Below are 13,698 nucleotides of genomic sequence, written 5' to 3' on the forward strand. Positions count from 1 at the left end.
GAAACAGAGCTGTCCAGTGCTGAACGCGCGCCGCCGAACGGGAGCTGTCCAGTGCTGAAGTTGCATTTCTGCTGAGAGCATCGCGCTGCATCAACACAAGCGCATTCAGGGGCTCGAGGGTCTGCCGTAACCCTGCGCTGGCATCCGACTATCGGCATTACCGAAGAGGAACGATACTAAACGCGTTCTGCCCCAGCGTTGCATGAGGAAAGCGAGCCATTCTACCTGCGGACGAATATTTTTTTCTCCTTCAACGTGAAACATGCCAAGGTCTTTCCTGGTCAAAAAGGTTAAGCTTGATGATTTCTCATCCGCTGATCTGGAGAGCTCCTATGGCAGATCTAGGGCAGACCTCAGCCTGCGCTTTCACGAGAAAGGTATTTACATTTATTTGACATCCAGATCGTGTTTACGCATGAGCATGTATGGTGACGTTTGATGGTTTATAATCATAACCTCATGTAGTTGACCACGGTCACATTGTATTCAACACCGTGAGGCGCATCGTTTTTTGTCGAGTCGGCACATTTCAGTTGTTGCGCTCTTTCAAGCACGCATTCGACTCGCTTTCAGGCACATTTTATTTTACAAAACGCAGAACTAGCAACAAGTACTTCACGTTTATACTGCGAGTTATCAAAACGTGAATAATCAACGCATGCAGTCTGCTAAGGGAACGCATGTTTCACGTTATTATTCACGCTCTACATAATCTGCGTTTTGCACACACTTGCATAAGCAGACGTTTATGGAATATTTATACATGCACCTGGGGGTTACAGAATACTATCTTTTGTGCATTAGTACACATCGACCTAATTCTACCCAATTTCTACTGAGACTGGACATGCAATTGTAACCGAAACTATATCATTCTCCCCCATGTTTAAATGGGTTGCCACGCTAATTGAAATGGAGCACTATTGATTTTTTTGCACGCTCGTGCAGGTTAATGTAGAAAAAGTCACTGCGTCTGGGTTAACCTAGACGAAGCTGAAGTAACAGGAATTGTTGCATTGCTTTCACTCTCACAGGCTATATCAGCGACTACATGACCCCGGCACCATACGATGGCGAGAGTGACAACGGCATCAAAGTGCCCTCACCCGGACCCATCTACAGCGATTATGGAGCACCAGATTCAGACCAGCCCGACAGCCCGCAGTCTGAGATCTCCTCGGGCTACATCAACGGAGACAACGCGGTCAGTGAGGGATACACAGTGGATGCCTTCTTCATCACAGATGGGAGGTCGAGGAGAAAAGCCATCAGCAGCCCAAGAAGTCTTCAGCGGCACACGTGCAATGAGTGCGGAAAGACATACGCCACGTCTTCCAACTTGAGCAGACACAAGCAGACGCACCGCAGCATGGACAGCAAAATGGCCAAGAAGTGTCCCACCTGCGAGAAGGGTTTACGTCTCCATGCCAGCCATGGCCATGCACCTGTTGACCCATGACCTTAAGCACAAGTGTGACATATGTGGGAAGGCCTTCAGCAGGCCCTTGGCTTTTACAGGGACACATGCGCTCACACACAGGCGAGAAGCCCTTTGGATGCGCGCACTGTGGGAAGGCATTTGCTGACCGTTCGAACCTGCGCGCCCATATGCAGACACACTCAGCCTTTAAGCACTACAAGTGCAAGAGATGCAACAAGACCTTTGCTCTCAAGTCCTACCTGAACAAGCACTACGAGTCGGCCTGCTTCAAGGGAGCGTTTGCTCCTTTGAGTCCAATGGAAGTGTGATAGTTTGACAGCACAACAATATCTCGGAGGATTAATCGCATGTACCTTAACTTTTCCCTTAACTTTTCTTTTCTTAGTGTACTCTTTCTCCTGCTGTTCACGTATTCTGAGCTGAAATTTCACTCGTTTTTGCCAAAACTCAGAGGACATTGAAAATGTCTTTGTTTCTCTCGAAAAGGTCAAACCTTTTTTAAGTATTGGAGAATACTGTACTGCTGCCAGTGGCCACAAAAGTGTTCAGCATTGAGGTAAAACTATTTATTCATTAACTTATTGAAGTATTTATATATTTATTTCCTACAAACGGTTAATTTGCACTTTAATTTGTCGTTCAGTTGCCAAGCCTTCATCATCAATATGCCAAAGCATTTGCCACTTTCTGAATATCTTATTTTTGTTTGCCACTTTATAAATTCGTTGCATGCAAAAAAAAAAAAAAAAGAACAAAAAAAAAAATATCAAAAACTAAAACAAACAAATACACTACTACTAATGAAATCTATGCCAATTTTCATGAAACTTTGGATTTTTTTCCAAAACCTAGATAGCATCCGTCGGCAATATTTCTTGGGAGTGATGATGAAGAATAGAGCAATAATGCATGGTATTTTTAAAAGCTAAAACGAGTAATAACTATAGCATTTTTAACCACGATTTTATCCAATACTATCAGTAGTTGTTCAGAAGTTAAATATCAGGGAAATGCCAGAGTAGTATTAGCGGATACTTCCAAGGGACGGGGAGGGAAAGGGATTTTGGGACCTTTTGTAAGTGGTTATGCACTGCCTGCCTCTTATTTAATAACGTAGTTTTAGAACGTAGGCGCGTGCATTGCTGAATGGACAGCTTTGTGTCCAATCCTGATCATTTGTTCCAAATCTGCGGCTGTGAATGGCGCTAAACCTGGAAACGCTGTTGTAGGAGAACCTACTGCAACATGGACAGCTAGACACAGCAAACTGATCTCTGAAAGGCACTTCTTTGAGAAAATCTTTGACTTTTTTTTACAAAAATTACAAATAGTAGCACAAACCTTAGCAATTCAGGTAGCCAGGCCTTTTATTAGTCAAACCTCTGTTTTTGTATTTACAGACAAGGATAACTAACTGTTTAATGCAAGGCGCCTTGTAAATAATCCTTTGGGATTGAATATTTCTACAAGCTGTAAAGAATCAAATTAATTTATTTCTGGACTTCTGTTGCCTGGGTTTTTCCCCCCAGCATTTGAACAATGTAAAGCACAAGTGACACCGGGCATTTTCTCACTTCATAATAAAGAACCAATAAGTAACTATGTGTTTGTGGTCCTGTTTGTTTCAGCCACGCACCGAGAACCATCCACCGCTGAAGCTTAAAATAATGCTGATTCAGAGAGATGCATGCAACTCGGTTGAGTAAGCATGCAATGACGTCAGTTTGGTGACGCAAGATTTGTGGTGCATACAGCGTGCATAATGTGTCAGCGCATCCCAAAAATAATTTCAGAGATGCCAAACACTCGTGCATGGGGCTCTTCCGCAGGATTCAAAGCATGCTTTCATCTCAATTAAATCCTTGACTGATGCCTTTGTTACACATGATTGAATTTTATCCGTATTGTATTCACAAGGAGCTCTTGAGAAAAAAAGCATGTGATCAAAGGGAATCCAGCAACAGCCCGTCTTCATGGAAAGATCCCTGTAAGCTTTGTCAGATCTTGCAGATGCATTATGGTTGTTAGAGTACAGTTATTTGTTTGGCCATGCTGCAGTTGTAACCTTGAGACATGCAATTGACGGAGGAAATTTGGCCGTCAGCTTTATCCAGGTCCCAGCAGAATTCTTATCAACAAGGACTAAAGCACTTCAAAGTGCCTCTGGCTGACTGTGGTTGAACATTAGCTTCATTACTGGAGCTTTTGTTGTGACATTATACACATTACCTGAATCCCCTACTTTAAAAAGAATGCAATATTGTAGAGCATGCCACAAAAAAGAAAAAGAGGTTTTCCAGTCATATAGCAAGAAATTACAGTCCTGTGACTGAATCTTCCTTCAATGTAATTTGTGAGAGATCTGCAGTGAATCGTGCAACTTTTGTGCACACCAGTTTGTCTAAAATCAGCATGGAATGCAACTCTTTGTGAAATTTGTTAAAGAAATATTTCTCCCAAGAAATAAAAATTTGATTAACTTTTATTCACCCTCAGTCTATTCAAAATTTAGATGAGTTCGTTTTTTTTTTTTTTTTTTTTTATGAGAACCAATTTGGAGAAATTTAGCATTTCATCACTTGTTCACCAATGGATCCCATGCAGTAATGGGTCCTGTCAGAATAAGAGCCCAAACAGCTGATAAACACATCACAAGTAATCCACACCACTCCAGTCCATCAGTTAACATCTTGAGAAGAGAAAAGCTGTGTTTATCAGAAACAAATCAATCATTGTGATGTTTTAACCTCAAACAGTAGCTAAAATATCAATCAGGATCTACACAGATCAAGCACTGTTTACAAACAAAAACAGTCCTAAACAGATATATGAGAGGATTTTTATGTTAGAGGACAAAACGAGATGGACTTTTTTACTAGAGGAAGCTTTATTATGTTTTATGGACTTCCATTTTGGCCTGAAGTGACAATTTGAAGTTACAATGTCTCAGTGATGGATTTGTTTCTTATAATCTCACAGCTTTTGGCTTCACAAGACGTTAGCTGATATACTGGAGTGGTGTGGGTTACTTGTGGATTATTGTGATCTTTTGATCAGTTGTTTGGACTCTCATTCTGACGGCACCCATTCACTGCAGAGCATCCATTGGTGAGCAAGTAAATGTTTCCATGAATAAACAAACTCATCTAAATCTTGGATGGCCTGAAGGTAAGTAAAATATCAGCAGTTTTTCATTTTTGGGTGAACTGTTCCTTTAAGAAAATAAACATTTGAGTTTTGACTTAACGCTGACTTAAAAACTTTAGCAAACATCATTTTGTATTGCTTCAAGGTTTGGATGTATTCTGAAGTAAAATGCCTCAACTACATCCAATATTTCTCCTTCTTGCAAAAATCCAAGCCTGTAGGCTCCCAACCAGTTTAGTGGTAGGGAACAGGATTTTGGGAAACAGCCAAAACTGCATCTGTGCTACACTAGTTCCCATCTCACAGCAGACAGGTGGTTAGAAACAAAGCACTTTTACAAGACCATCAGGACCATGTCTTAAGATATTAAATAATCGGTTTATTTATTTATGACGATTTTAATTGATGGGATTATAACTGCAGAGGCATAAGTGTGTGTGTGAGATATGTGTGCTGCACACAGTGTTGCTCCACCAGAGTGACATTAGCAGGCAGAAGGTTTTTTTTTTTTTTTTTTTTGGAGTTAGAAAGACATGATCACAATGATCTTGCATATGGATAAGAACTGCATGATGATTGAGGTGGGTAAATGATGACAGAAGTCTTATTTTTGGATGAACTATTTATTTTTACTCATTCAGTCAGATGTTTTTAATGAAAACATGCCAGTATGTGTGTTTTCAATGGGAATCAAATCCAGAAGTTGCACCATGGTCTACATGGTAAAAACAAACAAATAAACAAAAAAACTCTGAAGTACAGGGTTTATTCTATATGAAATGATAATTCACCCTCTCTATTTTCTAAATATGTGTTATATAACTTATTGTAAATGATTCATCCATGATTGTTTGTATTTTTATGTTGACCTTGTTGTTTTTAATCAGAATGCCATGACTTGACTTTCCAGTGAAATAACTGAATTCTGTCTGAAGTATGGAGGACTTCCCCAGTCATTTGCATAAACTCCGCCCCTGGAAGTTTCAAAATGCCATGCTCACATCTCACATCCAATCATTAGCTGAGGCAATGAACCATGTCTTTCCCCTGTTTTCTTTTTCAATAATCTGTTACAGTTGTACGTAAGTCACAATGCATAAGAAAAGATCTGTCTCTACTATCATTTCATTGAGAAATGAACAGCAGATTATAAACAAGATTTCTTGTTTGTGAAATAATCTACAGGCTTGGATGCACAGAGATGTAGACTGTATTATCATCCAGCTCTTTATATAAAGTTGATATATAAGAATGTCTAACTTTATCTGCATAAATAATAATCTGCTAAATGCAGCTATAAGGCATGAATAAATTAAGATATTATTAACATAAGCTGTTTTCAAACAATGTGTATTGTGAAAAGTGATATACAAATAAATTTTACTTGACAATCAGCATCAGAAATGTCATTATACATTGTAATCAGTTTCTTCCCAGTCAAAAATAATCAGCAAACTGGCCCAGACGTCATGCTGTGTTGCAAATCTGGCTGCATAGACTATATTGCATAACACAGACCTTTCTGAAACGCACACGCCTGCCTTTGTGAAACAACAGAGAGTAATAATATCTGCTGCTTTGATTAGGTCAGAGCAACACGTTTCACGGAAACATCAACATTTCTATTATTATATTCACAGGCTGAGCATTCGAGAACCCAGAAATAAAACCTAATAAGAGATGAATCTCAGATCTGTTTCCAAACCACAGGCCCTTTTCAATCAGGGCCGAGATTAATCAAATGATTCACTTCGCTTATGATATTACAGAAATGAGTCATTTAATTTAGTAAATCCGATGTCCGTGCTGTGGAAAGCTGAGAGGCCAGTATCAGTTTCTAAGCTTGATTGCATCGGATCAGAAAGGGTTTCTGTGACAATCAAACCCCGTGTCTTATTTGTAAGCGTGTCTCCTGCTGAGCTCCAGACTGTGGTTCTGCAACATCTCCAGCTCTGAGCTCGCAGATCATCATCGGTCCCAGGCTCCGAGTCGGTCTCCAGAGGGAACGTCTAATTGTGCTGCGAGGGGCAGCATCAGCAGAATCCATTACTTAAACAGGAGACAGGTGCGCTTCTGCAGAGCAGCCCGGTCTCTGACGACAGAGGACAAAACACTCCTGCTGGGCCTGACCTGCACTGCTGCTTCCTGCCTGGAGAGGAAGTAAGTCCTTCACACTTTCTGCAAAGAGAGAACGGCTGCAGACTGTCTCGTGCTGTGAGTAGTGTCACGCAAACAACACTGTTTATGTCTTCTGACCTTTGCTTACACTATACAGTATCATATTTGATAAATGATGTTCTAAAGCCTCTTAGATGAAAACTTTGCTGAGAAACCTGTTGTGCACCAGCTCATGCATCCCTTCTGTCAGCTGATTGATAATGCTGACTTTATTAGAAAGTACAATTTATCTTAGTGTAATTGCACCTACACCTTCAACTCGTGCTTCATGTGTCTTTTTGCTGTGAAATCTGATTTTTATAAAGTAAATGTGAGAGTGACTTTGAAAACGTTAGTAATATGTTTTAAGATTTTACTATTTTTTCATCTCTTGAGCTCTCATTGTACTGCATTGCATTATATACCTTGATCATAAAAAATAAACATTTAAATCTCATCTTACTAAGAGATACAGAGAAAAAACAGAATTTTTAAAAATCATTTTATGTAAGTAGCTGTAAAGATCTCTTTCATTTACAGCATCAAAGTGCATATTTTTGCTAGTTTGAGCTTCTGGATATATATATATATATATATATATATTTAAAATATTTTGTACAAAGGTTTTTAAAAAGTGTTCCATTATAAAAGACGTTCAAAATTATTTCATATGTCAGGCTTTAAAAGGTTAAATTATAAATTTTTATAATTTAAGTGTAATTTTAAGATGATTTGAAGTACTTTTTGGATATCTTAGTATTTATTGACATTTTAAATATGCCAAAAAAAAAAAAGATATTTCACATTTTTAAATAAAACAAATAATCTATTTCAGCCTTTCTACTTTCTACTACAAAATTTCTGCTGCTGCCATCTTTGTAATTATTGGTGAAATTTACTAGCAATTTCTGAGTGAAAATGATTTCTACACCACTTTTTCTTGAGTGTTTAATTTTAGCATTGTGTTAGTTTTCGTTTTGGAGAAGACAGAATGTTTGTTTGCAGTTCATTGTTTGCGTGTTTATCTCTCACAGATCTGGATGTGACGATGACATCACACTTTCTCAAGCAGCTGATTGGCAGTTCAGTGTCGTAAAAATGCAACATCACAGTTTGATACTCTCTTAACCCTCCATCCACACACATTCATTCATTCACTCCAAGCTCTTTTCCATCCATCTCGTGTTCGCCACCGGACAGAGGAAGCACTTAACATTTCATAAATGTGATTGAATCAACCTTTAACAGGCCATTACTCACACACGTGTCTGACAGAAAAAAGCCACTTTCCAAAGGGCAAGTGCAGTAGCTGGGCAAATATTTTCGAAACCACAAGACATGTTGTATGTGTGTGTGTGTGTGTGTGTGTGAGACAGAGAGAGAGAGAGAGCGAGAGAGCGGTGGTGTTGACCCAGTTTGGCTGACATGCAGCGAGCAGCTTGCCAGACAGCGCAGGAGATGCACGTTTCTGCTCGGCCCCCCTGTGTTTCCCCCTCGGAGGACTGCAGGGGGGCGGTGAGAACCCAGACTCTGCCTCCTCCTCACTGAGATCAGCTGAAATCATCCATCGATTCCAGCCTCCTGATTGGCTGTTTAGGGCTCTGAGTAAGACTTTGCTATTAGCCCGGAGGGGCAACATGAGAAATCAGCCTGAAATGACAATGTGTCTTTCTGACTTGCTCTGTGAGTGTGTGTACCAATAATGAGTGATAAAAACTGTTTTTTATATACACACTCACACACACACACACACACACACACACACACACACACACACACACACACACACACACACACACACACACACATATATATATATATTATTTAAAATATTAAAATTTCATGGTTGTGTGCATTCTTTTATTTTGCAAAGAGGTGTTAAATGAATCAAAGGTCACAGTGAAGACATTAATAATGTTACAAAATAGTTATGTTTCAAATAAATCCTGTTCTTTGGAACTTGTATTCAGAAAATAATTCTATAAAGAAAACTCTGTCATGGTTTCCACCAGAAATACGAAGCAGAACAATTGTTTTCAACACTGATAGTAATCAGAAATGTTTCTTGAGCAGCAAATCTGCATATTAGAATGATTTCTGAAGATCACGTGACACTGACGACTAAAGTAATTATGCTGAAAATTCAGCTTTGATCACAAGAATAAATTACATTTTTTAAATGTTAAAATATTTCACAATATTTATGTTTTTAATGTATTTTTTATCATATAAATGCAGCCATGCTGAGCAAAAGAGAGTTCTTTTAAAAACATTTAAAATCATACTGGCCTCGAACTTTTAAATCTTTTGCTCTGATGTCAACAATTCCTCAAATTTTTTCAAACCACACATCACATAAAGACTTTTTACTATACAAATCAATTTCTCATGAATGAAATCAGGTCCCTCCTTACATTTTCTAAGACAAACATTTTTTCTTTGGAATAATATGCATTGATGAATCATTCACTATAATAATCCTGTTGCTCTGAGTGTGTGTACTGTATGTGGGTGTATCTTATTAAACCTGTCAAGAACATGTCCAGTCACATTTCACCAGAAAATAAAATTAAATAAATCATATTTTGGTATGTTCCTATTTTTAGGACCGTTTGCATTGTTTTCTTATTTTCATGAGAAGCAAGCACATTCTCCCCATAAAATGCTCATTATCATAATGCATCCGGACATTTTATTCTCCCAATCATTTTAAAATGTAAAGAGAATCATTGAAAATAATGAGAATTAAAAATAAAAGTTAAAAGTTAAATGTCCAGACCTATTACAGTAAAGAGACTTTGAGGAGAAAATGTTTAATTGTCATTAAAAAAAAACTAACTACATAAAAAAAGTCACAATGCACAAAACGAAAATAAATAAAATTATAAATAATAATAATAATAATAACAATACAATGTCCAGACACTTTACAGTAAAGAGATTCATGGGAAAAAATGTTTAACTGTCACTAAAATACAGAAAATAAAAATATAAAAAAATCACATTGAAAAAATTTAAAATCTTAAAGGTCCCATATTTTCAAAGTTGACATTTCCTGGCTTTTTTCATGATAACTGGGGCCTAAGGGGCTAATAAAATACCATATAAATTTCAAAACAGTAAGTCCACAGTAAACTGCACACAGACTGCTTAAAGTAGCTGTGATTTTTCATGAACTGTTGTGACTTCCGTAAAAAGTTGACGTCAGAACTACACAGTCACCTCCTTCAATCACCACCCCGAGCACCACCCACCGTCCCACTCTCCTTTTGCCAAACCCCAGACAACATCGCGTCCCTGCCATTGCTGAGCATTAAGCAAAAACATCACTGAAACATGTAGAAAGGTTAACTTTAACCACGAAACCAGATCGGCCGACCTGTAACGTTACACTCTCACTCAACGGATGGACGATCTGACAAGTGTGTTACTATGAGAGGAATCACATCTAATGTGTATAGTAAAGACAAACTCATCGTGTCTATCTAGAACACCATGTTGAAGATGTATAAACATTTCAATTTCAGCAGGCAACTAATTTTACAGCAACATTATTATTCCAGCCACAATAAATCACAACAATGTATATACAATTACATATTATTGTATATAAATCAACAGTTTGTTGTTTTACACACACGCACAGACATTTTTCATACACGACATCGTGAGATGCAAGGAACATATGGTAAGAAATCTGTAGACTCGTCCATAACAACAAAAGACTCTTTTCAATAAGTTATATGAGCTGCAAACACAAGCATTTTTGACAATCATTTCTGTCCAGTCCGCTCGTTTTATCGCATTTAACCATAGCTGTCTTCGGTTCATTTGTCTGGCAGTAGCAGCAGGTATGTGATCAAATTTCTAATTTGAGACTGTATTACATTGATCTGGCACCCAACATCCCAGCAAGCTCCTTATCCAGCCGAATCTGCGCTGGTTTTAGTGGGCCGCCTCCAGTTTCCTCTTTGTTTTGCTCTCTCCAGCTAGCGCTGTGACATTGGCTGACCCTAGTTACCTGTGGTTGGCCTGACCGTGTGTCACTCAGAAAACAACAGGCCAATCAGAAGAGAGGCTCATGCATATTAATTAGACAGGCTAAAATCAATCTGTTCTTAGCAGACATCCTGAGAAAGGAGCTGTAAAAATATAATAAGATGGTTATACCGCAAATACATATTCTTAAGGACATCAACACCTACAATAAAACTCCAGGAGAGTGTACAATATGGGACCTTTAATGTTCCTAAAAGTGCTTTATTTGGTGTAAATACTTTATGATTTATTATTTGTGGGTTGAAACGTGACTTGTGCATGTTTTTGTGACATTCCTCAAGAGCGTTTTTAGTGTTTCTATGTATAAGTGTGTGTGGCATTGGTTTGGGCATGTCACTGACACGCGGACGTCCCCTCAGGCAGCAGGAGCTGATTAGCTCTTGGTTAGGGGCAGTTGAGCTGTAAGGCGGTTATGAGTGAGTTTTTAGCCGTGCGTGTGTGTGTGTGTAGGAGTGTTTTTATAGCACGTGGCCCTGGCAGGGGAAGCAGAGAAAATGTGCAAAACATACGCCTTCTCTCACTGATTCCCCTCTCTCTCGCTGTCTGCCCGTCTATTTGAGTCTCTCTCTTGCTCTTTCAGGCTTCTCTAAACAAAGCAGGTGATTCAGTGGAGTCATCCAGAGGTTAAAAACATGGCACGGCTCTTCTGAGCGTGTCACCAAGATGGAAACCTCATGAATATTCAGTGGGAGCAGCAACAGTGTGCTTTGATCCGGAGCTGTGGAGCAGCTCACTGATTCTCAGTTTAAAGAAATGCAGTGTGCGGGCGTCTGTCTGAGAAAGCAGGCTGCTCCTACAGTAAGTGAAAGCACTAAACGAGTGTGTGGGCACATGCAAAGATTGTGCATTCATATCGGTGTCTGTGTAATTGCCACACTGGATCCGTAGGCCGATCGCCTGCTTTATTCACAAGCCTCTCGTGTAAGAAATGAGGCCATAAGAGCGACAATTCACATCGGAGATCTCTTTAACATTCCTTCAAAAACAAATGCGCTGAGCTGGATAAAGCAATCCCAGAATGCATTGCAAGGTCAAGATGTTAGATGAGTCAACAGAAATGCTGGTTAAAATATATTTAATTAACTATGAAAAAGTAGTGATACAATCTAATTAAAGTGACTTTCACACAACTATTATTGTTAAAAAATATGTTGACTGCTGGAAAAGTAAAATAAACTATGTGGGACCATCAGAACCAATATTCATTTATCAGCAAATGAGCAAAAACAATTATAAGAGTAAAAAAAATATTCATAATACACAATGCCAGGATGATTAGACAATTACAAGCTATTTTTTGTTTGTTTGTTTTCGTGAGCACATATATGCATGCAACTAATAAACACATTTATCAGAAAAAATATGAGTATTTGTAAATATGCATTTATGCAAAGATTTTATCCATCTTATCCACAGTGTGGATTTTTTTATTTTCTTTATCAATTATATATGTGTTTCAAAATTGGCCATATCAAATTTTTGCCATATCATACAGTACGTAATGTTAATATTATATATATATATATGGGATGGTGCCCTAGGCAGATTGAGTCAGTTCGGGTGTTCGGAGCTTGATCGCGAATCATTTGAGTCAGTTCGGGAGTTCAAAGCGGGTTCGCGAATCATTTGAATCAGTTCGGGAGTTCGTAGCAGGATCGCGAATCATTTGAGTCAGTTATGGAGTTTGGAGCGGGTTCGGGAATCATTTGAGTCAGTTTGGGGATTGCAAATCATTTGAATCAGTTCGGGGAGTTCGGAGCGGCTTCGCGGATCATTTGAATCAATTCGAGAGTTCGTAGCGGGTTCGGGAATCATTTGAGTCAGTTCAGGGATCGCAAATCATTTGAATCAGTTCGGGAGTTCGGAGCGGCTTCGTGGATCATTTGAATCAATTCGAGAGTTCGTAGCGGGTTCGGGAATCATTTGAGTCAGTTCGGGGATCGCAAATCATTTGAATCAGTCCGGGAGTTTGGAGCGGGATCACGAATCATTTGAATCAGTTCGGGAATTCGTAGCGGGATGGCGAATCATTTGAGTCAGTTAATGGGATCGCGAATCATTTGAATCAGTTTGGGAGTTCGGAGCGGGTTCGCGAATCATTTGAGTCAATTAGGGGATCGCAAATCATTTGAATCAATTCGGGAGTTCGGAGCAGCTTCGCGGATCATTTGAATCAATTCGAGAGTTCGTATCGGGTTCCCGAATCATTTGAGTCAGTTCAGGGATCGCAAATCATTTGAATCAGTTCGGGAGTTCGGAGCGGGATCACGAATCATGAAAGATTCGCCCTCGTAAATTTTCAAATTGGCCATAACCTTTAATTCGTTGCTGCCAACTGTATGTGTGTGTGTATATATATATATATATATATATATATATATATATATATATATATATATATATATATATATAAACTATTTATTTATTTATTTATTGTATGTCAGACTCATCTTTTCTGTTTTTATATCCCCATAGGAATTGCATTATCATCTAAACTGAAACACAACTGATACCTCCAGAGCAACCTCCGAGCAATAAACATCTCCTCTGGGAGATGACGGTGCACAGACACAGTTCATTCTCTGTTTCACAGCATTGCCTCATTTTATTGGTCTTGTATGGTGCTCAGATCACCTACAGACGACTCAACAATCATCCTCACAGATGCTCCCCTGCTTCTAGAGGATGACTGCCTCTGGGAGCTCCTGGTTTAGGCCGTGACGGTCCTTTATTGAGGTCCTGCTGGCGAGACTCAAACAAATCAAACACATAGAGCTGGTCTGCTGTAGGCCCCGCTGATCGCCATCGGACGGACGCTCATGAAAGAGCCTGACGTGCAGAACCTCCAAAAGGAGCCAAGTGTGCCATCTGTTGAGATGTGCTGCGTCATTGTG

The 13,698-nt window shown here is 39.1% G+C and overlaps 1 pseudogene; it reads left to right on the forward strand.

Moving 5' to 3' along the window:
- The first annotated feature begins 8 nt into the window (after positions 1-8).
- On the forward strand, positions 9-3,302 carry LOC113062574 (transcriptional repressor scratch 1-like; annotated as a pseudogene).
- Positions 3,303-13,698: the final 10,396 nt, after the last annotated feature.

The sequence above is a fragment of the Carassius auratus genome, chromosome 44 (assembly GCF_003368295.1).
Source record: "Carassius auratus strain Wakin chromosome 44, ASM336829v1, whole genome shotgun sequence".
Classification (NCBI taxonomy): Eukaryota; Metazoa; Chordata; class Actinopteri; order Cypriniformes; family Cyprinidae; genus Carassius; species Carassius auratus.